Raw genomic sequence first — 20,551 nt, forward strand, 5'->3', positions numbered from 1 at the left:
TGGTAAATCCATGCTGGCTACTGGTGATTACCCCTTCATCCTCCAGGTATTTCCAAATTGAATGTTTTACACATTGCATCTAGTAGCTTCCCAGGTATCAAAGTCAGCTGACTGGTCTATAGTTACCCAGCTTCTCCTTTTCCAACTTTTTGAAGATGGACACTATGTTATCCTTTCTCCAGTCTTCTGGGACCTCTACTGTCATCCATGAGTTTGTAAATATTATTGCCAGTGGCTCCAAAATTTTTTCAGCTGATTCCTTCAGTACCCTTGGATGAATAGCATCCAGCCTTGCTGATATGAATGCATTCAAACTGGTCAGAAGATAAGTATTTATTCTGATTTGCATTCCTTCCCCTTTGCTGGCTATGGTAACTTCACTAGTCATCTGGTCACACATAAGAAGACCGAAACAAAGTATCATTGAGCAGCTTTACCTTCCTATCATCTTCTGTTACCAGCTCACTTTCTAAGTAGCAGACCCATACCGTCCCTGATCTTTCTTTTTTGTGTGACATATTTGAAGCACCCCATCTTGTTGTCTCTAACATTTTTTTGCCAGCTGTAACTCATTCATTGCCTTGGCTTTCCTGATTTTGTCTCTACATGCTTGTGCTATTCCCATGTTTACTTCCTTGGTGACATGCCCTTCCTTCCTTGCGGAGCGGGCCTCAGGGATATGGTGGCCACTACTTCCCGCAGCTCAGTCAGGGTGGATGTGGTCCACTCCCAGTAATGGATGAGGAGGTGTCAATAACAAAAGAGTGAAAATTGCTCACCAGCAAATACACGCCACACCGCAGAAACACTAACCCAGGAACCAATCCCTGTAACAAACCCCGTTGCCTACTCTGTCCCCATATCTATTCTAGTGACACCATTCAAAGACCCAACAACATCAGCCACACCATCAGGGGCTCATTCACCTGCACATATGCTAATGTGATATATGCCGTCATGTGCCAGCAATGCCCCTCTGCTATGTACATTGGCCAAACCAGACAGTATCTATGTAAAAGAATAAATGGAAACAAATCAGACATCAGGAATGGTAACATACAAAAGCCAGTAGGAGAACACTTCAATCTCCCTGGACATTCAATAAGAGATTTAAAAGTAGCCATACTTGAAAAAAAAACTTCCAAAACAGACTTCAAAGAGAAACTTTAGAGCTACAATTCATTTGCAAATTTACCACCATTAATTTGGGCTTGAATAGGGACTGGGAGTGGCTGGCTCACTACAAAAACAATTTTCCTTCTCTTGGTATTGACACCTTCTCATCAAGTATTGGGAGTGGACCACATCCACCCTGACTGAATTGGCCTTGTCAACACTTGTTCCCCACTTGTAAGGTAACTCCCTTCTCTTCATGTGCCAATATATATTTATGCCCGTATCTGTAATTTTCACTCCATGAATCTGAAGAAGTGGGGTTTTTTTACCCACGAAAGCTTATGCCCATATAAATCTGTTAGTCTTTAAGGTGCTATTGGAATCCTCGTTGTTTTTGTGGATACAGATTAACATGGCTACCCATCTGATTCTTGGCATTCATTCTGAACTGAATCTAGATATAAACCTCTGTGTGTATACTTAACCTTTTTGTTCACTTAGCTGTATTATCTTAAAAATATCTTTGGCTGGCAAAAAGCTAAGGACTTCCTAGCGCATAAACATACATACACAGTTTATTTAATATTTTAAAATTAAGATATGCATTAATCATAACATGAACACAAGGGTGCAGTTTCATTACACGCTTGAAAAAAGACTGATCATTTAGCTGAAGAAAAATTATATGTTTAAATTGTATTTTTATTCATGAAAGTCAAATTAGATTATTCTATTAAATTTACCAAAGTATATTACTACATATATGAATACATTTATATATGTACAAACATACATTTAAATTATGCATTCATAACAAAAAAAAAGGTTCCTATTACAAAATTCCTTATTCTCAAGGTGTAAGATAAATATGACACACTTATCACCCTTAGAATTTTTTCTCAGATTGATTATAAGTTTATACTTATTGGTCTGGAGAATATAACTAGGGGAATAAGCTATAATAGTTAAATGCAGCATCAAAGATGCAATTTGTAAGCACAAGTATATAAATGACACTTTAGCACCTTTCTATTCATTTTACTCTTACCTCAAGTAACTCAAGACAGCAGAAAAAACAATCTATAACACACATATCACTTAGATGAACAGAAAATGTTCAATATCCTTTTAAATGAATATGCTTATTTCTTCAAGAAACATTCAGTAGATTCCACTATGGTACTTCACTTTGAATAATAAAATATTTTGTTCTTTAAAAAAGATTGTGATATCTTCCTTGCAGAAATAAGGGTGCTTAAGAAAATACAATCCAATCTGTATACCTTCATGTTCCTTTGTGCGTAACCAAAACATCCCCCCAAAGCTTATGGATAGGAGCATTGATTTTGGGCCTAATTATTTTTAGTATAAACAAAGTAGCATTATTGTACATTAAATGTAGTTAAATTATAAATGTGTACAGGAAGAAAAGTATGTATAGTTGTAAAGCTATAGTGTTTTTATTAATAATATAGCAAGTGTAATAAAATGATACTTATTTAACATTATTATATATTACTCTTCACCCAGTGGACAGAGTATTGGATTGAGAGTCAGGAGACCTGGATATTAAGCCTGGCTCTGCCACTCTCCTTTGTTAGCTTGGGTACACCACTTTATCTCCCTGTGACTCTGTGTCCCTTCTTATCCTTTGTCTATCTCGTCTAGTTAAATTGTAAGCTCTTTGGGGCATGGTCTGTATCCACTGTGTGTTTGTGCAGCGATTAGCAGAATGGATCTAAAAAACTGTTGTTGTTTTGTCTTACATTGATGTGGTAATGATGTAGTAGTAGTTGTACATTTACAACTAAAATGAAAAATAAGTCTAAAAGTACATGCTTTAGTTAATTTATAGATTTTATAATATTACAATACATTTTAATAAGTTTATACTAATACTGTAGTTTATTGTCCTGGTACACGGACACTGTTTCTCAAGGTTTTGTATTAGAATATCTTGTGTGAACTATTTTGACTCTACGGCCATATAATATTGATAGAAAATACACACTCTTTTTTTGCCTTTGTGAAGCCTGCTTCTGCTTCTATATAAGGATGACATATTTGTGTATCAGTGAATACATACCATGCTTGACAAGTGTATCAGGGATCATTCAGGTAAGCAATTGATTTCTGCACCAAAGGCACTTAGATACTAAGTTATCATGGACACTACAGAAAACCCTAAAATAAATACACAGAAAAGTTCTACTCATCTGTCTTGCTCTGACATATATGTATACTCTCCGCCTGCATATCCTGGTAATCGATGGTGTCCTAAGAAGGGCATATTTTGTACCCAGTTCAACTCCGAAAGATAAGTGGAGACTTTGAAATCTCATGGAACTTCTACTATGCTTATTTTCCATTCTTCTTAAGAAGCCAGTACCCCAGGGGTCCCATTGGCAGAACTGAACTGCTCACATAAAGCCTTCTTGGTTGTGCTATTCCACTGCTACCTTTGTGACAGTCTAGGTGATATGTGAATAGCCAACAAGCACATCAAGTGCTACATAACAATGCAACTGCTACTGCTTTATTTTAGAAACTAACCTCTTGGAGATGATAAACCTGACTCAATGGAAGCTATTATTGCTATCTCTCTCAAGCAGCAAGAGGCAACAAGCCAGGATAATCACTCCCACTTATGGCTCAATACAGGTGCTGGCAGATGTATCCTATTATGATTACACTGAGTTCCAGGAAAGCACTTTTGAAGATAGTCCTAAACTCCAGGGAGAAGTGTCATCCATATTTGATGTGTGTAAAAGCTGGAATACCATTTTATCCAATAACTGGAGTTAACATAACAACCGTGGACATAATATACAATGACATTTCTTATTGTATAGAGGGAAGTGTGGGCGGGTAGAGAAGTTTCTACTGTCAAGAAAGTTCTGGATCAGAAAAGCTGTCATGACTGTAGTCATTAGGCTGTCAAATAGAGTAAATGAGGATTGCAGATACATCTCCAAAATTAAGTAAAGCTTTCTGAAAACAAGAGAAAGAAACGCAAATGGAAATCCTTCAGGATATCCCTGGTGGTCAAGTGGCCCAGGCAGAAATGATTCAAGTATTATCACCTTGTGTGAGACAAGCAGAGAGGAAGACAGAGAACAGCACACCGGCATTATTCTGTACAGGATTTTTTATCACAGATAACAGAGATGGGGTATGTGACTTGCACGTCTTTTAAAGTTTGTTTGTTTTTTTCATTAAAATGCTTAATTTATTTCAAGAAATATTATTTAAGAAGAAATCCTCACCTTGCAACCTAGTTGAGCTGAACTAATAATTACTAACAATTACAGTTTCCAATGTCCTCTTTTGAGCTAGTAAAACAGATTGGCCAGGCCAGTGAATTGCATGTCCTACCAGTGAACTCTTTTAGAAAAAAGCCCCTGAGAACTCATAAAGCTACTGTTGTTTACCTGGTGCCCATTAAGTTTGTGATGAAAAACGCATCTAAAAAGAAAAGGTGAGAAAAGGAAAGTGGGGTCAAAAAGAGAGCAAGAGCCCAGTCATCTTACTGGAACACAAGCAGGAAAAAATCAGACATGGTGAAAAAGATAAACAAGGGTGTGAGGTTGCTCATATAAGGATTGCTAGAAAAAAAGGCTCACAAGTTATATTTAACCATCCTTAGGAAAAGTGCATTCATAGGCATTGTCATAAGCTGGCCTTTGCCTCCTTCAGTTTGTGTCAGGGCACGTGTAGCTCCCCAGATCAAGGACCTGATTTGATGGTTTGACTTTGAGGAGTGATTGATTCCAGAGATCTCTGACGAAGAGTATCATTCTACCAATTAAAAGCGACAAAGAGTCCTGTGGCATCTTATAGACTAACAGACGTATTGGAGCATAAGCTTTTGTGGGTGAATACTCACTTTGTCAGATGCATGTAGTGGAAATTTCCAGAGGCAGGTATAAATATGCAGGCAAGATTCAGACTAGAGATAATGAGGTTAGTTCAATCAGGGAGGATGAGGCCCTCTTCTAGCAGTTGAGGTGTGAACACCAAGGGAGGAGAAACTGCTTTTGTAGTTGGCTAGCCATTCACAGTCTTTGTTTAATCCTGAGCTGATGGTGTCAAATTTGCAAATGAACTGACATTCAGCAGTGTCTCTTTGAAGTCTGTTCCTGAAGTTTTTTTGCTGCAGGGGATGGCTACCTTTAATCTGCTATTGTGTGTCCAGGGAGATTGAAGTGTTCTCCTACAGGTTTTTGTATATTGCCATTCCTAATATCTGACTTATGTCCATTTATCCTTTTACGTAGGAACTGTCCAGTTTGGCCGATGTACATAGCAGTATAGATCACCCTGCTGATGGTTTAAAGATGTAACAATATTTTGTCCTTCACCTCTGACACAGCAACCTCTCTTCACAAGTTTCATCTTCACAAATCACTGTGGATTACAGATGACCTGCAAATAAAGAAGGAAGAAGGTTGTGTGTGTGTTTAAAGGAAGTCTTGGGTAGAATATGGTTGATTTTGGTTAAAAAAATCTTACTGTGTCAGTATCAGAGGGTGAAAAATGGATCTATGCCTCTACAACAGCATCTTGGGGTTCTTTTTGTTTTGTTTTATTTTGTTTTGTTATTTAATTTGCAACCCAAGTCCCTAATATATTAAGGTCTTCAAATTTAGTATCATCTGCAAATTCAGTTAGCCTGCTTTGTAGTCTTTATGCCCTCTTCCAGATCATCATTTTAATGTCCATTAAAAAAAATCAAGAATCCATGGACTTCTAAGCATATTTCTCAAAAGCATTTCAGACACTGAGAATTGAAGAGATGGAGAAGGAGGGATTTGTTTTTTTCTTGGACATTTTTTTTTGTTATAGGAGCTGACAGAGACTACTAAATGAGCAGAAAAAAATTCAGTAATGTTGGTGCACAAGAAAACGATAACAATTAAGAAAAGGAGTTTGCTGATGAAGATTTATTGGTATATGATTTGATGGAGTGAAGCCAAAGAGAGCAAAGGACTTCTGTGTGCTAAGCATAGGCCTCCATAACCTTGTATGCTAATCCATTTGTGAGAAGGGACTCAGGCTAGAGGGACAGGTCTTATATACCATCTCCCAGTGCAGCGTTTTCTAGGTGCGACCAGCTCAGGTGATGCTTCCCCCCCGAGCTACACTTCTTTCCCAAGCAGGGAGGGAGTAGGAGACCCTTAAAAATTCACAACCTCTTCAGTTTAAGACCTTTGAGGTTGCAGAGGGGAAAGGGCTGAGGCAGGAGGGATGCATTCTTTGTGGCTTTGGGAAACTTTCCAGAATACCTGTTGAATTAGCATGAAATGCTTGCTAGAGAAATGCAATGATATTATTGTAAAATATCATCAGGAGTCAAATCTGCTTCCTGACCAAAACATTGCCTGCTGATAGTAAGCCTTACAGAATCAATATGAAGTGTGTGGATCGTAGCAGATTTGTATTTTGTGTCAGGTGCCCACATACTACAGAGCACTTAACCAATTAGAAGAGCACATTGGTATGACAGCTGGTGCCATTGTGTGTGTGTGTCTTAATATTCTCTAAGAATAGACCAGACAGACCAGACAGAAGCTCCAACAGATGAACCAAAAATTAGTGTTGCACTAGCTATGCCTGTAGAAACAGTATCCTGCTGCCTGCTCTCTCTCTGTCCATCTCACACACGTGTTCTTTCTGACAGTCTCAGTATGCTGGGGACTGCCTTCAGTTTTTCAACCCACTCCTGGATGCTCTTAGTCCTGGACATAACTATTGGTAGAAGTTGGGTAAATTAATGCAAAAATCTTTTTGCCACTATTGGAAGCTGTAGAGAGCTGGCAGGAGGCTTGTGGTTGCTGCTGTGCAGACCAAGTCCTTGCCTCAACCACAGTTCCATTCTTCTCTGGAGCCTCTGAATGCCCTGTACAGAGCCACAAAGGCAGTAACAGGACAGAGAGGTAGCAGCCTTCGATGCTGCAGGAGCGTGTGTGTGTGAGGTTGCTCATATAAGGATTGCTAATTTGTTGGGAATTTTTAGTTGTTTATTTACTTTCATTTTCTTTCCATATTTGAAGCAAGAGGTCCATGCAGCAACTGGACACCCATGACTTGTGGAGCTATGGCTGTTGGGCTGTTTCATTGCTATATAGACTTCTGGGCTTAATTTAGGGGCCCGGGCTCTAGAATGTTGTGTGGTGAGAGGGTCCCAGAGCTTAGGCTCCAGCCTGGAGCAATGAAAGAGTCCTGCAGCCCAAGCCCCGTGAGCCCAATTCAGCTGGCTATGTAGACATACCCACTAAGACCCAGAATAAAACACATCCTATTGAGAGGAATTATCTTATTTCTCAGAGAGGATCACCTGAGGCCAGGATGGCCTTCTAGGCTGCTAAAAACAACAGGCCAAGAGCCAGACGAGAAACACTCTGGCCTCCTGCCAAGAATTGGACTTAAAATGGGGAATAATATGGAAATAAAACTCTCTTTAAACAATACATATTTCTTTTTAAAAAATCACTGTTGCTATCTCTTGCAATGTTATCACAAAACTTATGATATTTGGACTTTTTTCTAAAGCCCCAGTCTCTGGAGTTACAGATTATTACATGATACTCAGCTTGCAATTAAAATATAAGGTAGATATGTTTCTAGCCTCATGAATGACGCCTAAAAGAGTCAAGAACTGAAATAAAATAAAAATAAAAATCATGAAATTTTAACATATATTTTCGGTTCTTTTTCAGTTTAAGTCAATTTCACAATTTTGAGGGCTTATAAAAATAATATATGGAGATATACCTATCTCATAGAACTGGAAGAGACCTTGAAAGGTCATGGAGTCCAGTCCCCTGCCTTTACTAGCAGGACCAGGTACTGTCCCTGATAGATTTTTGGTTTTTATGCCCCAGGTCCCTAAATGGCCCCCTCAAAGATTGAGCTCACAATCCTGGATTTAACAGGCCAATGTGCAAACCACAGAGCTACCCCTCCCCCTGTAATGTTTGAAAACTTGGGTTGAAAATACTGAAAATGTGGCTCCTTCGTGTGTGTGCAGACAGAGAGATAAAATAGGCATGGCTAGTATTGATGTGTACAGTTGAGATTGCCTGACACTTTGCCAGACTTTAACCATTTGGGCCAATAATTTCCATCTTTCTCAGACTGGAATTTTATTTTATTAAGTTTCAGCTAAAACAACTGAGAGATTTACAAGCACAAAAATAAGGGAAAAAACATTGTTTTGCTATGTTAAAAAATTCATACCGTGTTTTATCGAGAGGATCTAGCCTGTCTATGCACTGGAGACTATAAATATAGATGAGGATGACAGGCATGTGATATATTTCAAAACTATGTTATGTGACAAATTAATGTATCATGCCCTTTGATTGCCTTAATTGCTCTTTGCTCGCTAATCTCTGGAATTTATTTTGACATTTGAAACTCTCGAGCAGCTTCAAACTAATTTGCTTTCTTTAAATCAAGTTGCCACATAATTCCCCCCCACCCCCATCTTCCCACAGATGTTCAATTTCCTCTCCGTCTGGCCAATCTGTCCCCAATATAGATATATCCCTCCACAAGACCAAGGATGGGCAAGATCCTGTCCTGGGGAAGCTTTTGTCACAAGTTTAAAGTATGATGTCTTGAAGCATTGCAGGGTTAGCAGTAGAAGCTTTGTACCACAAGCATGATGAGTTGTTCAACCTCCCATTGGGACACAGAGCAGATGTGATATGGTAGGGATATAAATGCAACTCTAGATTATATGCAGAATGTTATTAGCCCTATGCATTGGAAATTATGATAACAAGCATTTGACTTTAAAGGTAAAGTGGAAAACAAACCAGTCCTGATAAAAGTATTAAAACTTAGTAAAATAAATGTAAAATGGTTGGAAGGTCATCCCTTTTGTCATCCCCCTGCCGAAAAAACCCCATAGGTGACTCATCCAAACATACATAATTCAATTTAGTCTGCTGTGGCATAAACATATTACTGGCAATTGTTTGATACAGTCTGCATAAGACAACCATACCAAACACATGCCAAAAAAAATTATTTCCTTTATACCATGTATAGATGTAAAATATATACTAGGGGTGTCGCTTAATCGCAGTTAACTCACGCAATTAACTCAAAAAAATGAATCACGATTAAAAATATTCATCATGATTAATCACAGTTTTAATCACACTGTTAAACAATAGACTACCAACTGAAATGCATTCAATATTTTTGGGTGTTTCTCTACATTGTCAAATATATTGATTTCAAATACAACACAGAATACAAACTGTACAGTGCATACTTTATAATATTTTCATTACAAATATTTACACAATAAATAGTATTTTTCCATTCACCTCATACAAGTACTGTAATGTGATCCCTTTATCATGAAAGTGCAACTTACAATTGTAGATTTTTTTTGTTTTGTTACATAACTGCACTCAAAACCAAAACATTGTAAAACTTTAGAGCCTACAGGTCCACTCTGTCCTACTTCTTGTTCAGCCAATCGCTAAGAAAAACAAGTTTGTTTAAATTTATGGGAGATAGTTACCCATATTTTCTTTCCAATGTCAACATAAAGTGAGAACAGGCATTTGCATGGGACTTTTGTAGACAGCACTGCAAGGTATTTACATGCCAGATATGCTAAACCAGGGATCGGCAACCTTTGGCACACGTCTCGCCAGAGTAAGCACCCTGGCAGGCTGGACTGGTTTATTTACCTGCCACATCCGCAGGTTTGGCCGATTGTGGCTCCCACTGGCTGCAGTTCGCTGTTCCAGGCCAATGGGGGCTGCGAGCAGCCGTATCTGTGGACACTCAGATGTTACCCTGACCAAGCCATGAACCAACTTCCGCTAAAGAGTCATTTGTACCCTTTTGTTAGTCCAATGACTACTTAATTGTTTATATTAAGTGGGACAGTTTCAAAAGGAGAGATTGAAGAAGCCCCGTTCCATAGCCTCGTGGTTTGGTCACTCACCTTAGAAAAGGGTGATGGAGGTTCAAATCCTTTCTACATATCAGACAGAGAAGGGATGTGAACCTGGGTCTCCCACACACTGGATTAATGCTTCAACCATAGGGCTAAAGATTATGAAGGGGGCTCTTTCGCTTTATTTATTTCACAGGAAAAGGCTTAGGTGTCTAACAGGTGTGATTCTTAAGCAGAGGTAGGCACCTAACTGTCTTTGAGAGGTCAGGCTTAGGCCACACCCCTCTCTTCATCATTTCCTACTGGCTAGTTTAAGCAGCTCCCTGCTCAGGTTGCTAATTCTGTGAATCTCATTCTTAGGAGCCTAACCGTCCCCATGAATTGTATAGGGAGCCTAGACACCCTGACTCAGGGCCATGAATTTCCTTTGGCATGAGGGATCCTACAAGTTAGGCACTGTAGAGCTAAGACTAAGGTCACTTTGTGGAGCTAAGTTGAGTTTTCCAGCTATCCAAAGCATTTATTGCCAGCCCGGCAAAGTCCTAAGATATTGACCCTGAAACATGGAGCTTTCTTACTTGAAGATAAGCTTTTTAGGTCATTTTAAATGTTTTAAAATATGTATTTGTTATAATGTTCCTCTTTCTGAAAGGATTGTGTGCTTAGATTTATGATACTAAAGGGAGAGGCAGAGGTAGAGAAGAATTATAACAATAACATTTTTATAATTCCAAACATTAGTAGTTTTTCCTATAAAATATATGATATGCACAGACTACATGACAGTGGGATGGTGTTTTCCTGGCATTCATTTGGGATGACTTACATAATGTGTCCTGATTTGTTCAGTAGAGAGTTATATGGGTCATCCATGTGATAAAACCTTTATACCACACTATCATATATTCTTTCTCTTTGTATATTTCTCCAGTGTAGTTGACTCATCTACCCACCAAGTCTGGCTATCTTACCAGTCCAAAGTCAGAGACACCAGTACCAGATATGTGCAGGTATAAGTGTGCCATTGCAGATCTCCTTGCAGCACATGGTACATGGAAGCTCTGAGATAGGAAAGGGATTTGCCTCATAATCAAGGAAGAGACTTCATGGTTTGTTGATGAACTTTTAAAAATACATTACCTTTAGACTCATGACTAGGTGGAATTTAAATAACATAAAGTAAAAATAAATCAAACATGCTTCACAAGTGGATTTTCTCATATTCCCTCAAGCCTAGGCATGGCATTTTTCTGAGCACAGTGAACAGATCTTTTGCTACGTGTATACCAGTGAGTCTTTAAAAAGTCTGTATCAGGACATCACCTTTATTAGTACAATCAATCTTATATCCCAGGAGAACTGATCATGTATCCTCCATTTACTTAGAATTAAATGTAAAAGTTTGATGTATGCTAATGCATATTTCAGCTCCAGAGAAGACATATAAAAAGCACACCCTGTCTCCATTTGTTCTCATGGTTAAAGTTAAGGCTGTGTTGAATTATTCAAAGTCACATTAAGTTCAAAGCCTCTGATAAACTCTATAAACCTTACAAATTTGTCTTTAATTCTGATCTTCACTACATCTCTCTTTTCACACTCCCAATCATTGAATAGAACTTTACTGCCAGTTTTAGCAAAATGCAATAGGGTGAACTGTCAGTGCTCTTTGAATTGTTGTTATGACTAAGCCATGCAACCCCCAGAAGCATTAATTGGACTTCCATGTCTGAACCCCTTATATGGTGGGGGTTTGTTTTCCCTAAAATTATTTCACTTCATAGCATACCTATGCCAAATAAATGTATTTTGTTGTGTGGAAAATTTATCCCTTTGTCTTAAAAACTACACAATTAAACCAGCACAGCACAGATCCTATCTGTATAATATATTTTAATCTACACATGTGACTTGGATTTGCATGTATGGACTAAAATTTGTTTAGTTGTATTTTATGATACAGTTGTATGAAAGACACTAAATGTGATAATGATAAACACACACACAAAAAACAACCCTGTATTCACAGAGTATGAGGACTGGACAGTTAAGCAGGCAAAAGTCAGGAAATGTTAGAGTTAAGAATGAAGCCATAATTCTGTCCTTTGTTCATATGCAATAATATATTGTCTTTATTTGTGCGATCATATTTCTCCATAATTCAATTCAGTGCCATACAACAGTGCCTATCTCATTCACTGTTACCTTTCATGATAAAGTTTAGCATTAATAGCAATGGGCAGAATGTTCAAATCTGGCTGACTAAAGTTAGGTACCTAAATCTATATTTATTAACCTAAATACATGGCTTTTATTTTCAGAGGTACTAAGCATTCTTATTACACATGCTATAGGAAGGTCAGAACTCTTAAAAATGCGGATACTTTCATTGAAGTGCCTAAATGTGTTTTAGGATCCAAATTTTGGGCACCCAGGTTTGAAAATGTTGGCCTATGGGTAGGATTTCCAGGAATTTCTGGGGGGAGAAAGATGCCTAAATCCCACTGAATTTGAGAATGTGAAAATCTGTGATATCAGTGTAAATCTGGCTCTGTAAGACTAAAGGGACGAACAAGTCTTAGTTCCTAAGCCCCTTGCTTACATGACTGTTTTGGGCAGTGCTTGTATTTTTGTTCTGTGTTTGTACAGCACCTAGCACAATGGGACACCAGCCCCTGACTGGGGAACAAAATAAATAATAATAATAATAATAATAATAATAAATAAATCTTTAAGAGGAAGAGGTATAAACAGTAGAAAGGAGGTTTTTGTGTGTGATTTTGGACTCTTAGGCACTTGTTCATTGTTAATTAAAACAATGTTAATTGTTAAATGTTAATTGTTAATTGTTAAATGTTAATTGTTAATTGTTCATTGTTAATTAAAAGATTAAAAGATATAATTTGCAGCTAAATCATAAAATGAATATCTTGGCATCAAAGAGAGCTAAAGTCTTTAATCTTAGTATAAGAGTGGAAGGAGGAGGAGGAAAAGAAAGGGAATCCAAATGCCTATATGAATTACGGGGGGGAAATAAACATGCAGAAGCTACTAATTAATGCTGTTAGAAGTATGAAAAATCCAGCCCATTGTGGACCAGGATATTAAAATTCTAAATGACAAATTAAGTACTCAAAGGTTCTCCAGATCTGGTCAGCTGTTACTGATTATATAATGATGGTACCAGAATGTTATTCTTATGCTCTCCAATTATTTTTATATTTCAAAGGTGTTTTACTAAAACCCGGTCTACACATGGTATATAACTATGTCAGTTAAGGGTGTGATGTTTTTACCAATATAACTATACTAGTTTAGCCTTTGATTGGGTGTATAAACCCAACACTCAAACTGAGGGGGTTAAGGAGCAACTCTGGGCCAAATGACCCTGTGCAGTCACACCTGCAGAGCATGCTGCAACTGGAAGTGGAGCTTCAAAAATCAGAAGAGGCCTGACAAGGCAGGGAGAAGGACTTGCCCAAAGAGCTCCTGAAGAAGGACAAGGCAGAAACCTTCCCCTGGAGAGGAAGAGCCTGCCAGCTGAGCCCAGTGCAGGATGTAGGTTCAGCTTTTATCTTTTTTTCTCCCTAGTTTAAACAGACTGCACAATTTGACAAGAGAGTGGGTCATAAGAAGCAGCTCAGGGAAGCAGCCTTAAGGCACCCCTGGCTGTTGGATATTTGGTAACCTTTACAGGGCTTTGGTCCAGATCCTGGTGGAGTGGAAGGCCCCAGGGTCTCCTACTAAATCCTCCACCCATTAAGAAGGACATGATAACCCATACCTTCAAGACTCCCTCCTCAGGGGGAAGGATGGAAATGACAAATACCTGTTGGAACCCTCACCTGGAATCAGGCACCTGTGGGTATCGATAGTCAAACCCCATATCTTCCTAGGAACCTGTCACACTAGGGAGAGATAGGACTGAGTGATAACATGAATGGAGGGTTGAGGTAACACCCAATAAAAGTCAGACTGATACCAGGTGTGAAAGTGGCCTGTGGAAAAGAGTAAAGATGTAACAACCAGGCACCTAACACCCTAACCACTAGGTGACATCACCAGCAATCAGTGTCCATTACATAGCCCCTTGAGAAAGAGATCGTGGAGTCATCATGGATAGTTCTCTCAAAATGTCTGATCAGTGTGCAGCAAGGCTCTAAATAACTATCAGAATGCTAGGAGCCATTTGGAAAGGGATAGATAATAAGACAGAGAATATCATAATGCCACTATATACATCCATAATATCCCCACACGCTTGAATACTACAGACAGTTCTAGTTCACCTCCATCTCAAAAATGATATACTAGAATTGAAAAAGTATAGAGAAGGGCATTAGGAATTATTAGGAGTATGGAACAGCTTCCATATGAGGAAAGATTAAAAAGATGGTACTGCTGATCTTAGAAAAGAAATGACTAAGGGGGGGATATGATAGAGATTTATAAAATCATAAATGGTGTGGAGAAAGTGAATAAGGAAATATTATTTACCCCTTCTCATAACACAAGAACAAGGGGTTACCCAATGAAATTAATAGGCAGTAAATTTAAAACAAACATAAGAAAATACTTCTTCACACAAAACACAGTCAACCTGTGGAATTCATTGCCAAGGAATGCTGTGAAATCCAAAAGCATAAGTGTTTACTTAATATATATATGTCCATCAATGGTTTCTATCTAAGATGGTCAGGGACATAACCCTAAGTTCTGGATTTCCATTAACCTCTGACTACTAGATGCTGGGACTGGATGATACAGGATATATTACTTCATAATTGCCTTGTTCTGTTAATTCCCTCTGAAGCATCTGGTACTGGTCACAGTCAGAAGTCAGGGCCATGGGCTTGATGTACCATGTCATACCATATGTCCATATGTACCATATGTCTTACCCAATATGGCCATTCTTATGTTCTTATGATGGACCCTTCTGGTCGTAAAGTTCATGAGTCTATAATGTAGTAGACCAAGGTATAACATGATCCAATGACTTGAAGTTGAAGCTCAATAAATTCAGACTGGAAGTAAGGCAATTTTTTTAATGGTTAGAGTAATTAATATATTGGAACAGTTTACCGAGGGTTATGGTGGATTCTCCATCATTGAGCATTTTTAAGTCAAGTTTGGATGTTTTTTTCTAAAATATATGCTCTTGGTTATTTTGGGGACGTTCCATGGTCTTTTTTATACTGGAGGTCAGACTTCATGATCACAATGGTCCCTTCTGGCCTTGGAATCTATGAATAAGATTCTTCTCAGAGTTCTCTGTTTTCTTTGGAAGCTAAAGAATTGGGGAGACTATTATTTTTATTGTTTGTTACTTGTGCAGACCCAGAGATATTCATGATATCACAAATAACAAATTACCAGGAGATTTCCTTACCATGAGGGCTTGCAGTCTACATAAAGAACAGGATAACAGAGGAGGACATTACAGAGAAAGAATGGAAAAGGTCTAGAATGAAGATGAGTAAAATTTTCAAAAATACCTGACTGACTTAGGAGTCATTGACTTTCAGTGCAACATAAGGTTTCAGGCTCCAATCCTGAGATAAATCAATCCTTTTCAGGACCTAGGCCCAAGTGCCTAAATCACATCTAAATCTGGAGCATAGTCTCCTAAACTACTGTGGTGCTTTTTACAATTTTGCCTGAGGACAATTGGATACAGTAGAACCTCAGAGTTACTAACATCAGAGTTAGGAACTGACCAGTCAACCACATCTGGAACTGGAGTTACATAATCAGGCAGCAGGAGAGCCAAAAAAAAAATGGAATAAAAAAACCCCAGCAAATACAGTACAGTATGGTGTTAAAAGTAAACTACTAAAAAAATAAAGGAAAGCAACATTTTTCTTCTGCATAGTAAAGTTTCAAAGCTGTATTAAGTCAATATTCAGTCGTAAACTTTTGAAAGAACAACTATGTTTTGTTAAGAGTTATGAACATTTCAGAGTTATGAACAACCTCCATTCCCAAGATGTTCGTAACTCTGAGGTTCTATTACAGGGGTCGGCAACCTCTGGCACGTGGCTCGCTAGGGTAAGCACCCTGGTGGGCTGGGCCAGTTTGTTTACCTGCTGCTTCGGCAGGTTCGGCCGATCACAGCTCCCACTGGCCGCGGTTCGCCATCCCTGGCCAATGGGCCAGTGGGAGCTGCGGTCCGCCGAACTTGCTGACATGGCAGGTAAATAAACTGGCCTGGCCTGCTAGGGTGCTTACCCTGGCGAGCCACGTGCCAGAGTTGCTGACCCCGTTCTATTGTAATCTGCTTGTATGGAAGGCTAATGTACATATCCTGGTGGCTAGAAAAAAGAAAGAATCTGTCTTTGTCTGTGTTTCATGCTATCTGAGGAAATAACACACAAAACTGGCATTTTCGATTTGACACTTCACATGGTATTGTTAAGTGTGATTGTACATTGTGCAATAAAAATAGCTTACTTGTGCAGTCAGATTTTATGTGATAAGTGCAAAAGAAAAGTATACACAAAAGCAGCTCTCTCATGTTATTTGAACAAGGCATGAGCTGACTGGATTTTCCATGGGAGAGGAATACAACTAGGCAGGGAAAATGAAGCAAATTGAGGCCAGAAGTTTCGAAATATAAATATTTGAAAGAAATTAAGTGAGATTTTAAAACTGGAAAAAATAAGCCCAAACATGTAAGTGAAATATCCTATTGCATTTTCCATAAAGAACAGTGGACATTGTGAGGATCAGATAGGAGATTTAGGCAATTGTAATTTATAAATTGCTCTATTTGTTTTCGTATTTTTATTTTGTGTTTTAGGATTTGGTTTCTCGGCACCTAGTTTCTACTGTTGTATTCACCAAAGAATTATTTTAAATGTTTATTAAACACATAAAAAGAAAAGAAAAGAAAAGTTAAAACTTTATTTTATAAATCAAAAAAGTGTTCATTATCCACATTGCCCATATTGTCTTGCTTTCTACTTTTCATCCACTAGGGACTGTTTAAGGCCTGGTTCCTGCAGTGATCTCCATGTAACTAAAACCCTGATTCCAGACAGAACCCCAGGGAGCCAACGGGCTCCGGGGTGGGGCAAGTCCATTCACCATTCTTTGAAAGATCAGGTATAAGGATTTTAACATAGAGAAGTGACCAACACAATTGGGATAATATCAGCATTCTAGCCAACATTCCTTTTTAATCCTATAACAATATTCTACAATTTAAAGCTAAATGGGCATTATTGTTGAGAGCAAGATAGTTTGTCCTTTTACTAACATGTACATTTTAATGTCTATGTATTCACTGTATGCAGTGATAACTATGTTGATAGCTATATATTGAGTGTATATATATTTTGTTTGAGATGGGGATAATGCCAAGACCTGTTCATTTTACTCATGTGAGTGATCCCACAGAAGTCAAAGGAATTGCTTGCAAGAATAAGGCAAGGAGAACTTGACCTATGGATGTTATTTAACAGGTTATTATAAAAATATGGTTTACTTTGAAGTTTGTGGAAAAATCTGGAAAATGTCAGGCAGATGCAACAAATAATATGCATATTCATTATGATATCTATCAGAATGCAGAGTCCATGTATAGGTTGACTTTATTTATTTATTTATGTGTGTTTTTATTTATTTATTTATTTATTTATTTGTTTGTTTGTTTGTATTTCCATTGTGCCTAGGAGCCCCAGACATGGACCTTATTGTGCTAGCTGGTGTACAAACTGAGAACACAATGATGGTCCTTCCTACAAAAAGCTTAAAATCTATCTATAAAACAAGAGGCAACTTGTGGCTACAGACCAATAGAGGAGTACAAAGAAACTAAAGCCAATGTCACACTGGTTGTGAATACTGTAATAAAATGTATGCACTGCTACTATATAAGGTGTTATGTATATATAGTGGAAGTATGTTCTTATATTCTGTATTAAGGCAGAGTTGACAAACAGGTTTCTTCCAGAAAAGGGATATTGATTCACCTGCCATAATTTGTCAAGGCCAAGGAAAAAATCATTGAGATGTGAGATGTTGGACGTGAGTGGATGCATTGGAAATCCCTTATCTAAGAGATGTTATACAGAAAGAATCTGTGAAATTTAGCCTGCATTTGAGGACTTACAGAGATCTCCAAGTCGAAGATGAGATCCAGGTTATAGGCCTGAGTGGCAGGCAGTATGGTATTGTTCATAATGACTGCGAAAAGAGGTTGGGGTGTTTGGGGGGGGGAGGGTTTAGTGGGATGGTTTAGAGTTCTATTTTAGCCATGTTGAGTTGATGGCCAGACATCCATGAGGAGACGTCAAAGAGACAAGATAAGATTTTAGTTTGGACAGAAGGAGACAGGTCTAGACTAGAAAGAAATAGAAATAAGTTATCAGCAGACAGATGGTAGTTAAATAAGGAGATCCTATTAAGTACATGCTGAAGTAACTGTTAGAGAAGTAAGAGGAGAACCAGTCATGAAAGCCAAGGAAGAAGAGAATTCAAGAAGATGGCTGACAAGTCAAAGATCATGAGGATTGAATACCGGTTCTGAGATTTGGTAGGTGGGAGATCATAGACACTTTGACAAGAATGATTTCAGTGGAGTCCAGTGCAGAAGTCAGATTAGAGAGGGTCAGGAATGGAATAGGAGGAGAGGAACTGTAGGCAGTTCATTCAATGAGCTTAGAGATGAACGGGAGAAAGGAGATGGGGAGTCAGTGGGAGAGGCATTTTTGTTTTTAAGATTTGTAAGACTAAAGTATGCTTGTATTGGGATGGGAAAGAGTCAAAAAGAGTCAGAAGATAAGGAGAAGAATAAGGGAGGCAATGAGAATGAGCACAAGGTAGATCAGGAGATGAGCTGGGATGGGATCATTTGAGCAAGTGGAGGGGTTAGAAGAGGACAGTGGAGGAGAAACTTCTGCATCTGTGACATGGGAAAAAGGAGAGAATTGTGGGGGGAAGGGGAGGATGTAGGTTATGTTGTATTTTATCATTTTTATCTTGAGAGACATTGAAGATCCTGTACAGAAAGAAAAGTGGAGGCAAAAAGAGGAGATGATTTGAGGAGTGAGCCAAAGGTGGTTTCAGAAAATCTCCAGAGAATAAATTACTAATGTTTAAGATGATAAACATATATAGAATACTATGTGAGACTAAGATTCTGAATGATATGTTCACCATTGATAACTAAAACTTTTTGTAACATGAGGCATGATATTTACATATTGCAAATAATACAGATCAGGGCCTGTAGGTGCTCTTCCTGAGGAACTGCCATTGAAGTAAGTGGGAGTTCAGGATTTAGAGAGATTATAGTATTGGACTAACAGTAAATTTTCTCAGGAACACAGCAGATCATACTGGTGGTGCATCTGGTCCAATATTCTGTCTCTGAGAATGGTCAGATGCTTCAAAGGAAAGTGGGAAAACTTTGCTTTACACAGTTATGAAATAATCTGTCACCAGTGAAAGTTGCTTCCTAACCCCTCATTTCTAGTTTGGTTTATGTCCTGAGGCAGGAGAGTTTAATATCTTTTCCAAAATAATTGTGCTGAAATCTTGGCTGTTGGTGGCAGTGGCAGCAACCTGCTTGAACATGGTTAGGAATGCCGGCTGGCTGTTGTCTGGGTCCATGTTAAGTAGAACAGGGTTCTGGCTGCTTGGGCCCTCTTATAAGGATCCATTTCAATCTCTGCCTCTTTTAGTAGAGAGAGGCTATATTTGATGGATGGTAGTAGTGAAATATACAACATGCTGTGAATATCTTACACACTTTAGATGTGCTGCTAAATCCAGTGGCACAGTACTATATTACATGTCTAAAGTGTGTAAGATATTCACAGCATGTTGTATATTTCACTACTACCATCCATCAAATATAGCCTCTCTCTACTAAAAGAGGCAGAGATTGAAATGTCAAACCCAGAGGAACAAAGCTCTGATTTGGAGGAGAGACAAATGCTAAATGACCGAGAACTGCAGTTAAAAGAAGCCTGAAAAACAAGCAGGGGAATAATAAATACAGCACATTTTTTGAGGCAAGGATCAGTAAGGAAACAACATATGCACAGTGTTTGCAGGTAAAGGGAGGTGTTTATCGTGCAATAATATGTTCGATAGCTCATTAAATAATCATTTTTTTCCAGTTTTACCTCTATGCATTTTGTGGAAAGCCGCATCTGCTATATGCTTCCTCTTGGCAGCCTGGCACCCTGAAGAGTTGAAATGCCATCATGTGGCTCTTGACAGGTACAGTAGGAGGCACTTCTAGCTCAGTTATGGTTTCTATAGAATCCTTAGTAGTGTATCTCATCTCACACAGATATACTGTGGCTGGGAGAAACCAGTAAGCTGTGGTGTGATGCGTCTTAGAGGGGATATTAAACAGCAAATTAGAAATGGGTTTACAATATGTGGCAGACACAAAGGCCAGAATTAAGTGGGCTGAATACAAAGCAGTAACAGACCAAAGAAGCATAATCCTCCTTTTTGTGGCTCTCTGCATGCTACAGCATATGGAATATT

This window comes from Mauremys reevesii, linkage group 1 (genome assembly GCF_016161935.1).
Source record: "Mauremys reevesii isolate NIE-2019 linkage group 1, ASM1616193v1, whole genome shotgun sequence".
In the NCBI taxonomy this organism is placed as follows: Eukaryota; Metazoa; Chordata; order Testudines; family Geoemydidae; genus Mauremys; species Mauremys reevesii.